Genomic DNA, 13,529 nt, shown 5'->3' on the forward strand with positions numbered 1-13,529 from the left:
CGGCTTCGTCCATTTTCTTCTGCTGCCCCTTACGCCTGGAACGCTCTTCCAGAACACTTGAGAACTACAACTTCAATCGCAGCTTTTAAAGCTCAACTAAAAACTTTTCTTTTTCCTAAAGCTTTTAAAACTTGATGTTGTGCAGACTTTATACTGTTAGTTTTACCCTACCCTGTGCCTGTTTGCCTTCTCTTCCCCTCCTTATTGTTTTACTATGATTTTATTAGATTGTAAGCCTATGCGGCAGAGTCTTGCTATTTACTGTTTTACTCTGTACAGCACCGTGTACATTGATGGTGCTATATAAATAAATAATAATAATAATAATAATAATGCTATAAGTGAAAACTGCCAAGATAACAGTACTTTGCTGCTGGAGTAAACTACTGCTGTTTGAGAGGGTGGGTGCAAACTCAGCCAGTGTGAAAGGTTCAGTAAACTAAGGCTGAGTTCGGACGACACGCTAATCAACGGTTGTTTCCCATTCTGTTCCTATTACACCCACACATTCCCAGTTGCTTAGTGTGTCGTCTGAACTCGGCCTAAGTGTTTGTGTCGATGTAGAATGCACTGTAGTGAGTAGAAAACTTCTGCCAGTGGCGGCAGGGGCAGCAATGTGACGGCATGTGAGTGAACATGAGATCAGTTGTTGCAAGAATGATGACAGTTTTACCAGCTTCAGATTTCTATTTATTTAATGTCCAGCCTGCCTCATTCCAAAGGTTGACAGTAAAATAATAACTTAGAAAAATATACATACATATAAAACACCAAATTAAAACCACACCAAAATGTATGCAGGCCATCTGTAATTTATCTCCCCCACTCTCTCTGAACATACTGAGGCTTCCCAAAAGCATAGCTGAGGCATTTCCTCACTCCTTAAGGAAAAAGTGAAGCCACTTTGTGGGTGGAGCTCCCCTGGCTCATAGACACAATGGGCAACTTTTGTCCTCCATATTTTTGGGGGCCTACAACTTCCATCAGCCCTAGCCAGGATAGCCAATGGCAAGGGATCATAGGAATTGCAGGCCAAAACATCTGGAGGGCCACTTCTGAAGTAAAAGGTTCCAGCAATGCTTCCAGGTGATTAGCACTGGGCTTTGTGCATCACCAGAAAGGAAAGTTTCCCAATTGTTGGACTTCCACAAAAAACAGAAATAAATATTCTTCTTACGTATTTATTGTACTTGCTCTTTACCTCACAAAAAGATAAAGAGAATTAAAAAGACAGACAGAGAGAGAGAGAGAGAGAAGACTCTGCTAGAAGATAAGACTATGAAAAATTTACACACATGATTCTATGGGTGTCCTTACATTAAGGAGAAATTGCATTGCTCACCTGGGGCGTTTATGCTTCCTGCTTTTTGACGTGATTGTTATGGGCTTAATTTCATGGATGGAGAGTGGCAACCATATGGTTTGAATTGAATACTTCCCCTCTGTTCGGTTCCATTCAGTTCCATTGAGACTACACCATCGAGTCTTGGAACATTCTGCTTTTTTCCAGATGTTACCACTTTAAAAGTGGTTCTTTTCATGACCGAATTTCCACTGGATGCCGCAGGATATGTCCTGGTTGTCCATGACATTGTTTAAAAGACCCGCAAACATCCGTGAGTGGCCAATCACGAGCATGCAAGAAATCATTTATTTAGAGGAGCCATATATCCCCCATCCCACTCTGCTGATGCTCTGAGACCATACTATTTACCAACAGCAGAGGGTGCTGCCTATGCATCAGAGAGCCAACTTTCCCAATGACCGAACCATCAGCTGTAAAAATGAACAGTGTTCTCTGCACCAGCATATTTGGAATCCTGGCTACCAGCAAAACTGGAAAAACACAGACAAGGGCACTTTTCATAAAGGATCAAGGAACTAACAAATGCATTTTCTCACTGAATGTCACAACATCCTTATAAAGTAGGCCAGTATTAGACTATTTCCATATAACTGGCCAGGAGCAGAAGCTGCTAACTAGTGGTTGTCTAAGGCAGCCCACCCAGAGATGAGCATTGAACTGGGGGGGCTTCTCAACTCATACTCTTATGACTATAATACCCCAGTTACAAGTAGCAGCCAACATAGATTTTCTTGATCTTTTCTTAAACAGCATGATGCAGTCTCTTTCCAAACAACAGCAGCCAAGGTTGAGAAAATCAAAACAAAGAGCCTGTGCTGCACAGGTGAAGTATCTTGTTGCACTGTGATACTGGAGATCGTCCTCTCGGGTGTAATGCTATGGGAACAGTAACTGCGGTCGGGTCATCATCTCAGCAACAACTGCGCTACATCCAGGTGCTGAGTGAGTTGTGATCATTACCTTGTTTTATCGTGTTGGCTCAAAAATAATTTCTTGGGCATTTTGCAGGGGCAAGGGGGCTACCTGCAAAACTGGGGTGATTTGAATAGATTAAGATTTCCTTGAACAGGTCTTCCATTGTAACCGTTCAAAGGGTACCTGTGTTAAAAACAACAAAGAGCCTTGTTTTGTCTAGGTCTATTGCTTTGTTGGAAAGCAAAGACTAAAGGAGTCAAAAGACACGCTTGCCGGGTTGTCCTGTTGATGATGCTTTGGCGTTCATTCCCTCAAACCCTCGTGGCATCGCAGCTGTGGGGTGGGAATGACAAATCTCCGTGGCAGGAGGAGCACAGGCTTTCTGGCCAAAAAAGCCGCAGCACCTGTGGCCATTCAGCTCTTCGAGTCTGCCCCACACCTGGCCTTCCCGTGCTTCCTGCAACCTACCTGAGGCCTTGATCTGCTCCCGGGACACCCCCAGCCTCAGCCTGAAGTGGGGCCACCACCGACATACAGAGCAAAGAAGGTGGTGACTTCGGAGCAAAAGAAAAAGTCGTGGTAAGCGAGTTTTGAGGAAAAAGCCAGTGTTGGCTGTGCGTTGGTGGCTGCGTCATATAAACAATGCAGTGCCAACGCACAGCCATCACGAGCTAAACAGGACTTATAGACAGGCCCTAAGGTAGTGTTTTTGGAACAGGGCCAGCCCAACCACTAGGCAGAGGGAGGAAGCCACCTCAGTCAGCAGGTGCTGGAAAATGCAGAATAGTGGCAAGGCGTTGGAGAACAGAACTGTGTACGCCATGCAGCCTGCCGAGGACTCCTAAGCTAGACTGCGGACCTCCGGTGCAGTGGCGGATCCTGTCCCATTGCCAGTGTTGAAGTAGGACTCAACTGCCAGTCCAGTTGGTTTCTCTCTGTGGAATGAGTGCAGGGGCAGTGGGGAAAGACACGATCTTCTCCTTTGCCTCAGGCAGCAAAATGTCTTGGGCCGGTCTTGTTTTAGAAGGAAATCTCCTGTAAACTGTTTTGGACCTCACTGCTGGTTTCAATTCATATGATGGATGTGTTTAACTAAATGGATATCACTAGGGTTGTTTTTTTTTAATGTAACAAACAGGCAACACCTGCACCAGGTGTTCTCTGGTATATGTGCTTTGGTGATTAGGAATGATGACATACATTCTTCTGCAAGCTGGTAAGATAAAGGGTAGTAGTATCCAACGTTAGTCCTACGTGCAGTAGACATTGAAATGAATAGGACTAGTATTGGATGCCAAAGGGCATAGTCTTACATGGCCTTCTGAAGCATAGTCTTACCATCTGTTAGGCATGGTGCATCCTTGCTGAAGTTAAGCAGCCCTAGGTCTGGTCAGTGCTTGAACTATGTGGACATTTTATGCATGCTTCGTTGGGTTTTATGGAAAACTGGGATATCAATTAAAAGCAAAGCAAAGAAAACCACGTTTAAAAAAAACCCTTAAACAATGTAAAAAGTGCCTAAATGGTATTATATACTTCCTTATGGATATCATTCTTGATTCTGATCAAATACCGAGTCAGGAGAAGATTGACTCTCCTACAGTTTAGCAGATGCTGTCTGCAATTCAAGATGGCTATTACAGAAATATCCTTTATATCAACCTTCTCCAACATGGGACCTTCTGGATGTGTTGAACTACAATTCCCATAATCTATGGGATTATGGGAGTTGTAGTCCTACAAATCTGGAGGGCCCCAGGTTGAGGAAGGTGCCATATATAATGTAAGATTCTGTATCTGTATGAAAGAAGCCGATGAAAAATTTATTTATTTATTTATTTATTTATTTATTTATTTATTGCATTTCTATATCTCCCAATAGCCAAAGCTCTGTTACACAATATATTTCAGTGTTGGAGAGACAAAGAATTAAGATCTAAATAGCAAGACTGTCTCCTGGCTGAAAAGTCCTACTGTTCAACTCACTAAAAATGAATTTCTGTCAGCTAACAGAAAGACAAGTGTATTTAAAAAAAAGATCCTCTTTTGCATTTTCGACTTCAACTGTGCAGCATTTTTTGGTTTTTCGTTTTAAAGATGTGCATCAGGCTCGTTGTTTTACAGACCATTGCATTTGTCTCTCTTTTACGGTATGACTGATGGATGAAACCAATCAGCTAAACTGAGCTGTTGACGAGTGTTGTTGAACCATTCTCCTATATCACTTTTGGATACCAAAAATAGCAATTCACATACTCAGAACGTAACCTCTTTTCAGCCTGCATTTCCCAAACTAAGTTGGTCCTTGCAAAGGTTTGTGTGAATGGAATGGGTCAGTTCAATTGTATGATCAACCTGATAGAGCACATGATGTCAAAAACAAAGAAAGAAAGAAAAAAGCAACAATGGTTTACTGTGTGGTCAGAAGCATCTTTCTTTGGCTGTATTGAGTTAAGAGCTCTACTTCTTATGGACATTTAGAACAATGTAATTGGGAACTGCTTTTACATTACATAGATGAATGCCCTCTTCCCATGAGACTTTTATTATGCGCTCGTAGTCATTCAGAGACATTTGTGGGTTCTTTTCACAACATCACCAAAATCCGGTGCCTCTTTTGTCATTTTTGAGCTTTATTCTGCCATTTTTTAACTCACTGAAAATGCAGTGGTATTTCTGGAATCGCACAATATCGCAGTGCCATCTACTGGCTGTATATATGGAACATATGGAACTTGCCCAACAAGCAAGCGTCCCTCAAAAAGGGGGGAAGCATTTTGCCATCCTATTCTATGGGCTTCTCTACCAGTTCCAGCTAAGCATCCTATTGACTGTGATAGAACCTTAGTTTGGTCTGCTGTATATATCTTAGTGTGTGTGTGTGTGTGTGTGTGTGTGTGTGTGTGTGTGTGTGTATTAAATCTTGTATAATCTTGAAATTAACATGCTTTCTTCCCCACCATTTTATATTCTAGGAAGGAAAACTGGTGCTTGTTAAGGAGGAAGGAGCAATGTTAGATTCTTACTTTTTGAAGGAACTAGATGATGAACAGGTACAGGTGTCTTGCTTGTTTTGTGCCTTATTTGGTCCTTGGTCCTGCCACTTCATCTGCATGTTTTGTAACACTGATGTAACAATGGGGTTTGAGGGAGGGGGCAAGGGGGAGATATAGAGGAAGGGAAGCAGGAGTTCACAAGAGAGAAATGAAAGGTGCAGGGGGATTTTGCTGAACCAGGATTCCTAGGGTGGCTGTGTTGTTCTACGCCCACCATGTTCAAAGAGGTAACTTTACTCTATGGCTGTGTCGTTGAACAGACTTCTCTCCAGCAGCGGCACCCAGCTCTCAGGTAGTGTAACATGGTCCTGAGTAACTTTCCATAGAAAAGGGAAGGAAGTGACATTTGACATTGGTCAAATCCAAAATCCACAGTTGAGCAATCCCTTAAGACCAACCCAAATGGTACAGAACTGTGAAAGAACCCTTGATCAGGTGGGTGGTACAAAAGCAGGGGACGTGGGGAAAAGAAAAGAAACAAACACGAGTCCCCAAATAAACCCAGGTCTTCATTTTAGACAGGTTGGGGTAGGCTGAATCACTGCTAGGTGCTGCAGATACCAGGTTATACCTAGGGGCTTCTTTAGATTAAGGGGAAGTCAGGTTTCTTTACTGGGGCTTTGCTTCCTGCTTCTCTTGTACAATTGCTGCATTACATGGTCAGAGAGGGGCGACCACGTGGTCTATAATAGAACATTTCCCCTCCACTCACTGCTCATAGCCCTGAATGGGACAGCACCCTCTAGTTGGTGAGTTGCAACTTCTCCTGTACACAGTGGGAGATCCCAAGATCTTTCAGCAGAATCGAGATATTGCAGGATTTTTAAAAAATTACCAGCGGGTGTTGGAGACATACAGGAGGTTGCTGACATTATCAAAAAGACTCACAGACTTCTGTGAGTGGCCAGTCACGAGCATGCCTTATTTAGCTCATGTGAAGAAGCCCTAGGAGAACAAGACAGAGGCTGATACCCTTTTCTGAAAACATATGTGAGAGCTGTAATCCAGGTAATAGAAAATAAAGTTAGCCTGCAGTCCTATACCCACTTTCATAGGAGTAATCCCCGCTGAATTCAGTAGGGCTTAGTTCTGAATACACACACATATAAGATTGCACTCCAACAGTGGAATGCTATGCACGTTTAGACAGGAAAAAAGTCCTACAACTCCCTACAATTCGGAGTTGTAGGACTTTTTTCTGTCTAAACGTGCATAGGGTTGCATTCTAAGTTAGCTTGTGACTCTACTGGGCTAGATGGGCTTAGTGTAAGGCAGCTTTCTATCTTCATGCAGTCTGAACGACAGGGGCTTCCCAGAGTCTCAAAGCTCCATCCGACGAGCGTTTTATTGCACGCTCGTTACTGGGCACTCACGGAATTTGCTCAGGTCCCTCACATGACGTTGTCTGCCTTCCACCCCTTCTGGCCTTCCTTGCGTGACAAAAAAAAAACCCTGGTTAAGTCCGATGTATTTTTAAACTTGGAATTGTTGCTCTCTTCTGCTGTGTGCAGGAGAAGCAGCGCCATTAGAACAGCAGACTGAATGGGCCTCGTGCTTGTTGTGTACTTCCTCTTTTGAAAGAGGACGTAACTGAGGAAGGAAAACGTGGGTGGAGAAGCGATAGTAGGGAGTGTGTTAGCCCCCGGTATGATGGAGCTTTCAAACTACCTGATCCTTTAAAGTGGCAACACCAGGGGTTGAAGCTGGGACATTCTGCATGCCAAGTATGTTCACTCACTATCACGGCATTCAGGTTTTAGTTCCTTTGGCCAGTCATATTCTCAAGGTCATTCCTTGGCATATACTCCAATGCTCTATACACCATTTCCTGCCATCAATGGCCCATTGCTGTTGATGGCAGCCTCCACACGTGGATAAATGCATAGGAGTTGGATGCTAAAATGATTACATGGAGAGAAAGTTTCTGAGGATGTTCTTTTGCAGCTGATTGCAATGTGAACATACTGCTGCGGGGACATTTGGGGGCAGGGGCAACCGTGGATTTATAATTTGCTAGCAAATTTGGTCCTGCAAATGAATGCGTTCCATAGGTTTTTATTTTTTACATCAGAATGTAACACACCTCCTGTCTGTTGCATTTCTGTAGCCTTTCAGCTCCACTGGGTGGCTCTCCAGACTCACAATGCTTTGCTTTGGTTCGAAGGCGGGATGCTTGACTGGCTAAACAGAGCTATAGGCAAACATTTCTTGTCCTGATGCCATTTCTGTTTCACTGGGACTAAGCAGAAGGTCCTGGGGGCGAATGGAACATTTGCGTTGGCTTCAGAAAGGGTTTCGAATAGACAAATTCAAGGAGGAAAAGTCCATCAATGGGTATTTTAGCCAAAATAATCAAAAATGAAACCTGTGCAGAGACAGTTGCACGACAACAGCAGGGCTGGCATCAAGGATATGCATGGCTGCATGACAGGCAAATGCTATTTTGGGCTGCATTAATAGAAGTATAGCTTCCAAATCACGTGAGGTACTGGTTCCTCTCTATTAAGCCCTGGTTAAGCCTCATCTAGAGTATTGTGTCCAGTTCTGGGCTCCACACTTCAACAAGGATGCAGACAAGATGGAGCATGTTCAGAGGAGGGCAACCAGGATGATCAGGGGTCTGGAAACAAAGCCCTATGAAGAGAGACTGAAAGAACTGGGCATGTTTAGCCTGGAGAAGAGATTGAAGGGAGACATGATAGCACTCTTCAAATACTTAAAAGGTTGTCACACAGAGGAGGGCCAGGATCTCTTCTCGATCCTCTCAGAGTGCAGGACATGGAATAACGGGCTCATGTTAAAGGAAGCCAGATTCCAGCTGGACATCAGGAAAAACTTCCTGACTGTTAGAGCAGTACGACAATGGAACCAGCTACCTAGGGAGGTTGTGGGCTCTCCCACACTAGAGGCATTCAAGAGGCAGCTGGACAAGCATCTGTCAGGGATGCTTTAGGGTAGATTCCTGCATTGAGCAGGGGGTTGGACTCGATGGCCTTGTAGGCCCCTTCCAACTCTGCTACTCTATGATTCTAAGGGCCTGCAACACAGCAGGGGCCCACTGAGAAAAGTCCCTGCTGTTGCTCCTGATCTTCACCATTGTGCGTCTGACGAAGTGGACTCTTTAGCCAATGAAAACATATGCCACACAATACATTTATTAGTCTATAAGATGCCACAAGACTCTTATTTTCCCTCTTATTTTCCTGTTTCCTAGATTGAACAAACTCTCAGATTTAACAACAAATGGAAACTTTCTGGAATTCAGAAGATCTATTATAATACTGTAGAAAAAATATTAGGAGGGTTTGGTACACTCTCAGGTAGGTTGATTTGGCCAACCAGTCTGACGACAACTCCAGATGGTGATTTGGCAGTGAAAGACAGTGGCACTGGAGAGATCCAGGTCTACAGCATTGATGGACGCCCTAAGCATAGGTTTTCTTATGGATTTGAACCGATAAAAGGGCTGGGAGACGTCACATGCATGAGAAATGGTGTGTTACTTGTGACCAATGGGACCAGGATCATCCAGCTCTTCACTAAAGACGGTGAATTGATCCACGAGCTGAAGTCTCCGAAAGTCACCTGGCCATATTCCTATGGGATAACAGTCCTGAAATCCAACAAGATTGCCGTGTCCGACTGGTCCAATGGAGGAAAAATTAACATCATTGGAATAGACTGGAGAATGAATGCCGTCCTGAAGACTCACTCTATAGAGGGATTTCAGAGGCCAATGCGCGTGGCAGTTAATAAGGTACAGTAGGCTGCTCAGAAAGGCAAAGTTTTACTAACAAATCTATTTGTTAGATTTGGTTGGTAGCACAGAATGCATCATATCCCTTGCTTAAATGTATAAAGCAAGCAGTAATGGTAATATTTCGGATTTCAGAAATGGAGGCATCCTCAGGACTAGGTATTCCTTCTACATTTCCACACACCCCTGATATTCTTGTTCAAGAGCTCTTCTGAGAGCATGCAGCCCACCCACCCAACAGTTTTTGTGGGTTCCACTGCCCCTCCCCCCAAATTGCTGTAGGGTTTGCAATTTGCTCCTGAAAGTGGAGATAATAAAAATATTAAAAATAGCAGGGGGGGGGGTGTTTTGAAACAAGCTGTGTGCTCCCTGCAGGGTTTGTTTTAAAATCAAATCAGTTTGCTGACACTGTGCCACCAAATTTCAGTGGTCCATTGGGTGGTGGGGCAGGGGTGCAGCCCCTTCTTGGGTCTAGAGTGGCAATGGGAGAGGGCCTTTTCAATTATGGAATGATCTCCCTGACAAGGCTCGCCTGGTGCCAACATTGTTATCTTTTCGGCGCCCGGACAAAACTTTTCTCTTCTCCCAGGCGTTAAACAGCATTTAAAAACACATGCTGAGTGTTTGTTTTTAACGGACCCCAGAACTGTTGTTTTTAAATGGATACAGTTGTTTTTATGCTTTTGATGGTTTTAAATTTTGTATACTTTTTAATGTTCAGCTTTTAACTTTTGTAAACCACCCAGAGAGCTTCAGCTATGGGGGGCGGTATATAAATATAATAAATAAATGTGGCCTCCCACCCACTGCACAGATAGATTTTTTTAAAAAGGGGGGGAGAATGCCCCCATTCCCCTCCTCCCCGTGTTTTTTTTTTTTTAATTTTTACAGAGGTGCAGGGGCTTCCCCTTCCCTGTCCAGCCCATGGCGTCCAATCAGGGGGTGCCATGGGCTGTGACATGCCTCCACTTCCAAAAAAGTCGGGGTAAGTACCTGACTTTTTTTCAGCAGAGTTATCAGGGTTTGCCTCCGGATGGCTTTGCAATGGCAGCTGTGTCATGTAGATGACTGCGAAGCCACTCCAGGGCAAACCCTTTGTGTAGATATGCCCCAAGCCTCAGATGGGACCTGTACCTTCAGGTAGCCCTCATTTCTTTCTGGCTGGGTGTATTTTTGTGTGTTCTCCATCTTGTCCACATTTGGATGAGCCTGCTGGGCTCGACATCCACTCTGAATCTGTGAGGCCATTCCTCTGAGGCAATGTTATCATGTAGTGTCTGGAACAGACTGGATTTGGACCAAGGAGACCTGCATTCAAGGGTAAAGAGGGCTCCTAGCTCTACCAGTTGAAAGCCATTGTGCAGCTATTCTCTTTTCTTACTTAACACGATGTTTCTGGTAAGAAAATAGATGGCGCAAGCAGGGATAAAACACAGGAGGGCTACAAATTGAGGATTATGATGTCTGGAAAACCCCATCCCCCCCATAAAATTCTGTGCATGAGCCATTGCAATTGCACAATAAATCCCCCTTGTTCAGTCGTGAAATCCACTTGGTGTCAGACCTGACCCTAGTGTAGCTGAAAATCAGGAAAAATGAGAGTTTAAGGTAAAGATGGGCTGTAGTATGCCAGTAAGATGGCGTCTGTTGCTGAGACCCATGGGTAAGCCTGACCTGGAAGCCTTTATAAAGAGTCATGGAGTATCACATGGTCTATTGTATCTCATGGTCTACTGTAGGGAATTTCCTTGGCTGGTCTACTGTAGTTCCCTCCTTTGGCCAAACTTAGGTGGTAACCTACAGGTTGAACCCTCACCTGACAGGCCTCAGGTCACTAGTTCAAGTTCTGATCCTAGATGATCGTGTGCCAAAGAGTAACTCTTACCAGATTGTACTTCACAAGGTTATTCTGGGCAGAAAATAGGATAGAAAAGATAGTCATCAAAAGTGTATATTGAATGAAGTGGCTTTTCTTATTATTATTATTATTATTATTATTATTATTATTATTATTTATATAGCACCATCAATGTACATGGTGCTGTACAGATAACACAGTAAATAGCAAGACCCTGCCGCATAGGCTTACAATCTAATAAGTTGTAGTAAACAATAAAGAGGGAAGGAGAATGCAAACAGGCACAGGGAATCTTAGATTTGTATAAAATGATTGTGTGTGTGTGTGCATGCTGTAATTAATTAATGTTGTTCTCTACTCCATCCTCCTGCCCACACAGAATGAAGAGATGTTGGTTACAGAAGGCCAGCTCTTTGGAAGATTCCAGGGCTGCTGCATCAAAGTGGTTGACAGAGAAAAAACCGTCAAAAAGACCATTGGGCCCCACTATGGGAAAAAATTCACGTTTGAAAACCCTTCTGGTGTCTGTGTAGATTGTCACGGGAACGTCTTTGTTTCTGACGAGGGGCAAAACTGCATTGTGATGTTTAATCCTGACACATCCCTCAGTGCTGTGGTGGTGAGTGAGGGCTTGCAAGGTCCCTGTGGTCTCTCCATGCTGGAACATGGGTTGGTAGCAGTAGCTGACTGCTACAACCACTGTGTTAAAATCTGTAGGTACAAATAAATACACTGGCATCTTTGTGCAGTAAAAGAATAAACTTGAATAAACACAGGTGCAGATCAGTTAGGAATCTCTCTCTCTCTCTCTCTCTCTCTCTCTCTCATGTTGCAGTTAGGTAGCAAATTTATTTATTTATTACATTTATATCCCGCCTTTTTTCCTCCAAGGAACCCAAGGCGGCGTACATAATCCTCCTCCTCTCCATGTTATCCTCACAACAACAACCCTGTGAGGTCGGTTGGGCTGAGAGTCTGTGACTGGCCAAAGTCACCCAGTGGGTTTCCATGGCCGAATGGGGACTAGAACCCGGATCTCCCGACTCCCAGAGCAGGGGTAGGAAACATGTGGTCCCCGCTGCCACCCTCCCAAATTTTCCCAAGAAAAAACCTTTTTTTAAAAAAGAAGGAAAAAAAGGGGGTGGGGAAGGGGATTGTAGTAATACAGTGCAGCCAAACAGCCAAATTTAGCGTTTTTGCACCTGAAGGCATGAGGGTAGCTTAGGTGGTAGCACAGAGCAGGTTGCTCTATGCACAGTTCTTGTTTGTTTTGTGCCGCTCAGCATCTGCCGCTTCAGGCGCCCATCTCACTCTGTCTAATAGTAGGGCTGGCGCCGCGCTAGGTTGTTCCCACAGGAGGCAGCATCCCTGCAGCTGTACTCCATAGAGCAGAGGTGCAGAACCTCAGGCCCAGGCGGCCCAAATCTAGCCCTCCAGGCTGCCCCACACGGTCACGCCCCTGACTGCAGATCCTTTGGTGATTCCCCAGCATTTGCACGGCTCCCTCCACCCCCATTTTAAAAGCTTAGTTACTGACAGTAAGAGCTTTAAGCTACTATATACACTGGCATTTTGGGGGAGATTTGGGCCCCTCCCCTTTTGCCTTCAGCCCCACCCACTCTTGGAATGCAGCCCTAGAGCTTCTCTGAAATGTAATTGGCCCCTCAGGCTGAAAGAGGTTCAACACACCTGCTATAGGGCAGTTGGAGTCTTTCTCAGCTCAGAGTCAGCAAGGAAGGAGGCAAAATGGATATTTATTTTGTGACCAAACTCTCTTGATCCCTAAATTCCATTTGAAGTTGGAAGGAACAGGACATTAGCTGTGTTCTCCTGGCCATCAGCTCTCTACGCTTGCCAAGGATATCTGGGGTGCTGGTCCTGTTGTTAGGCAACCAACCCCCCCCCCTCCGCCCCCTGTGCACATCACAACAGATTCCTGTAGCGCTGGAGCATTCCCATTGGGACGAGGTCCTGCTCAGCCAGAAAACAGGAACTTGGCTGGGAAGCGAGATATTCAGAGATGGTTCTCCAGACTAATTATAGGAAGGATGCTGCCTCTTCAATGAAAAGCGAGAGTTTGCCTGATGAAAACACGAACAAACGGAGAAGCAAATGACAATCCACTCTGCCATGTTGTTGTGTAGACTAAGGAGAAAAACTCCATGCATGCAACACTGATCTCCTTGGGAGATGGAAGGGATATAAATGTGATAGATAGAAATGCAGACTTCAGCAACTTTTCTCTCACTGAAAACAAGCAGGAGAAGTTATTGCCATTTGCATCTCATTTTATGGTCTATCGATTACATTTATATTCCTCCCTTCTCCCAAGGAGATCAGTGTGGCACACATGGAGTTATTCCTCTTCGTCAACACAACTCTGCAGGGTAGATCATCACTAATGTCCTATTTGCTGCGAGAAATGAACTGGTGCATTGAACTCGTCCATATCTGGATCACACTCACCATGTATTTCATTACTTGCATATGCCTTACTTGAACTGAAAAGAGAAAAATAAAGCCACCTCCCATTGGAGCAAATGGGAGTCATCCCCCCATCCCTGCACACACACAAAT

The sequence above is a fragment of the Elgaria multicarinata genome, chromosome 6 (assembly GCF_023053635.1).
Source record: "Elgaria multicarinata webbii isolate HBS135686 ecotype San Diego chromosome 6, rElgMul1.1.pri, whole genome shotgun sequence".
NCBI lineage: Eukaryota > Metazoa > Chordata > Lepidosauria > Squamata > Anguidae > Elgaria > Elgaria multicarinata.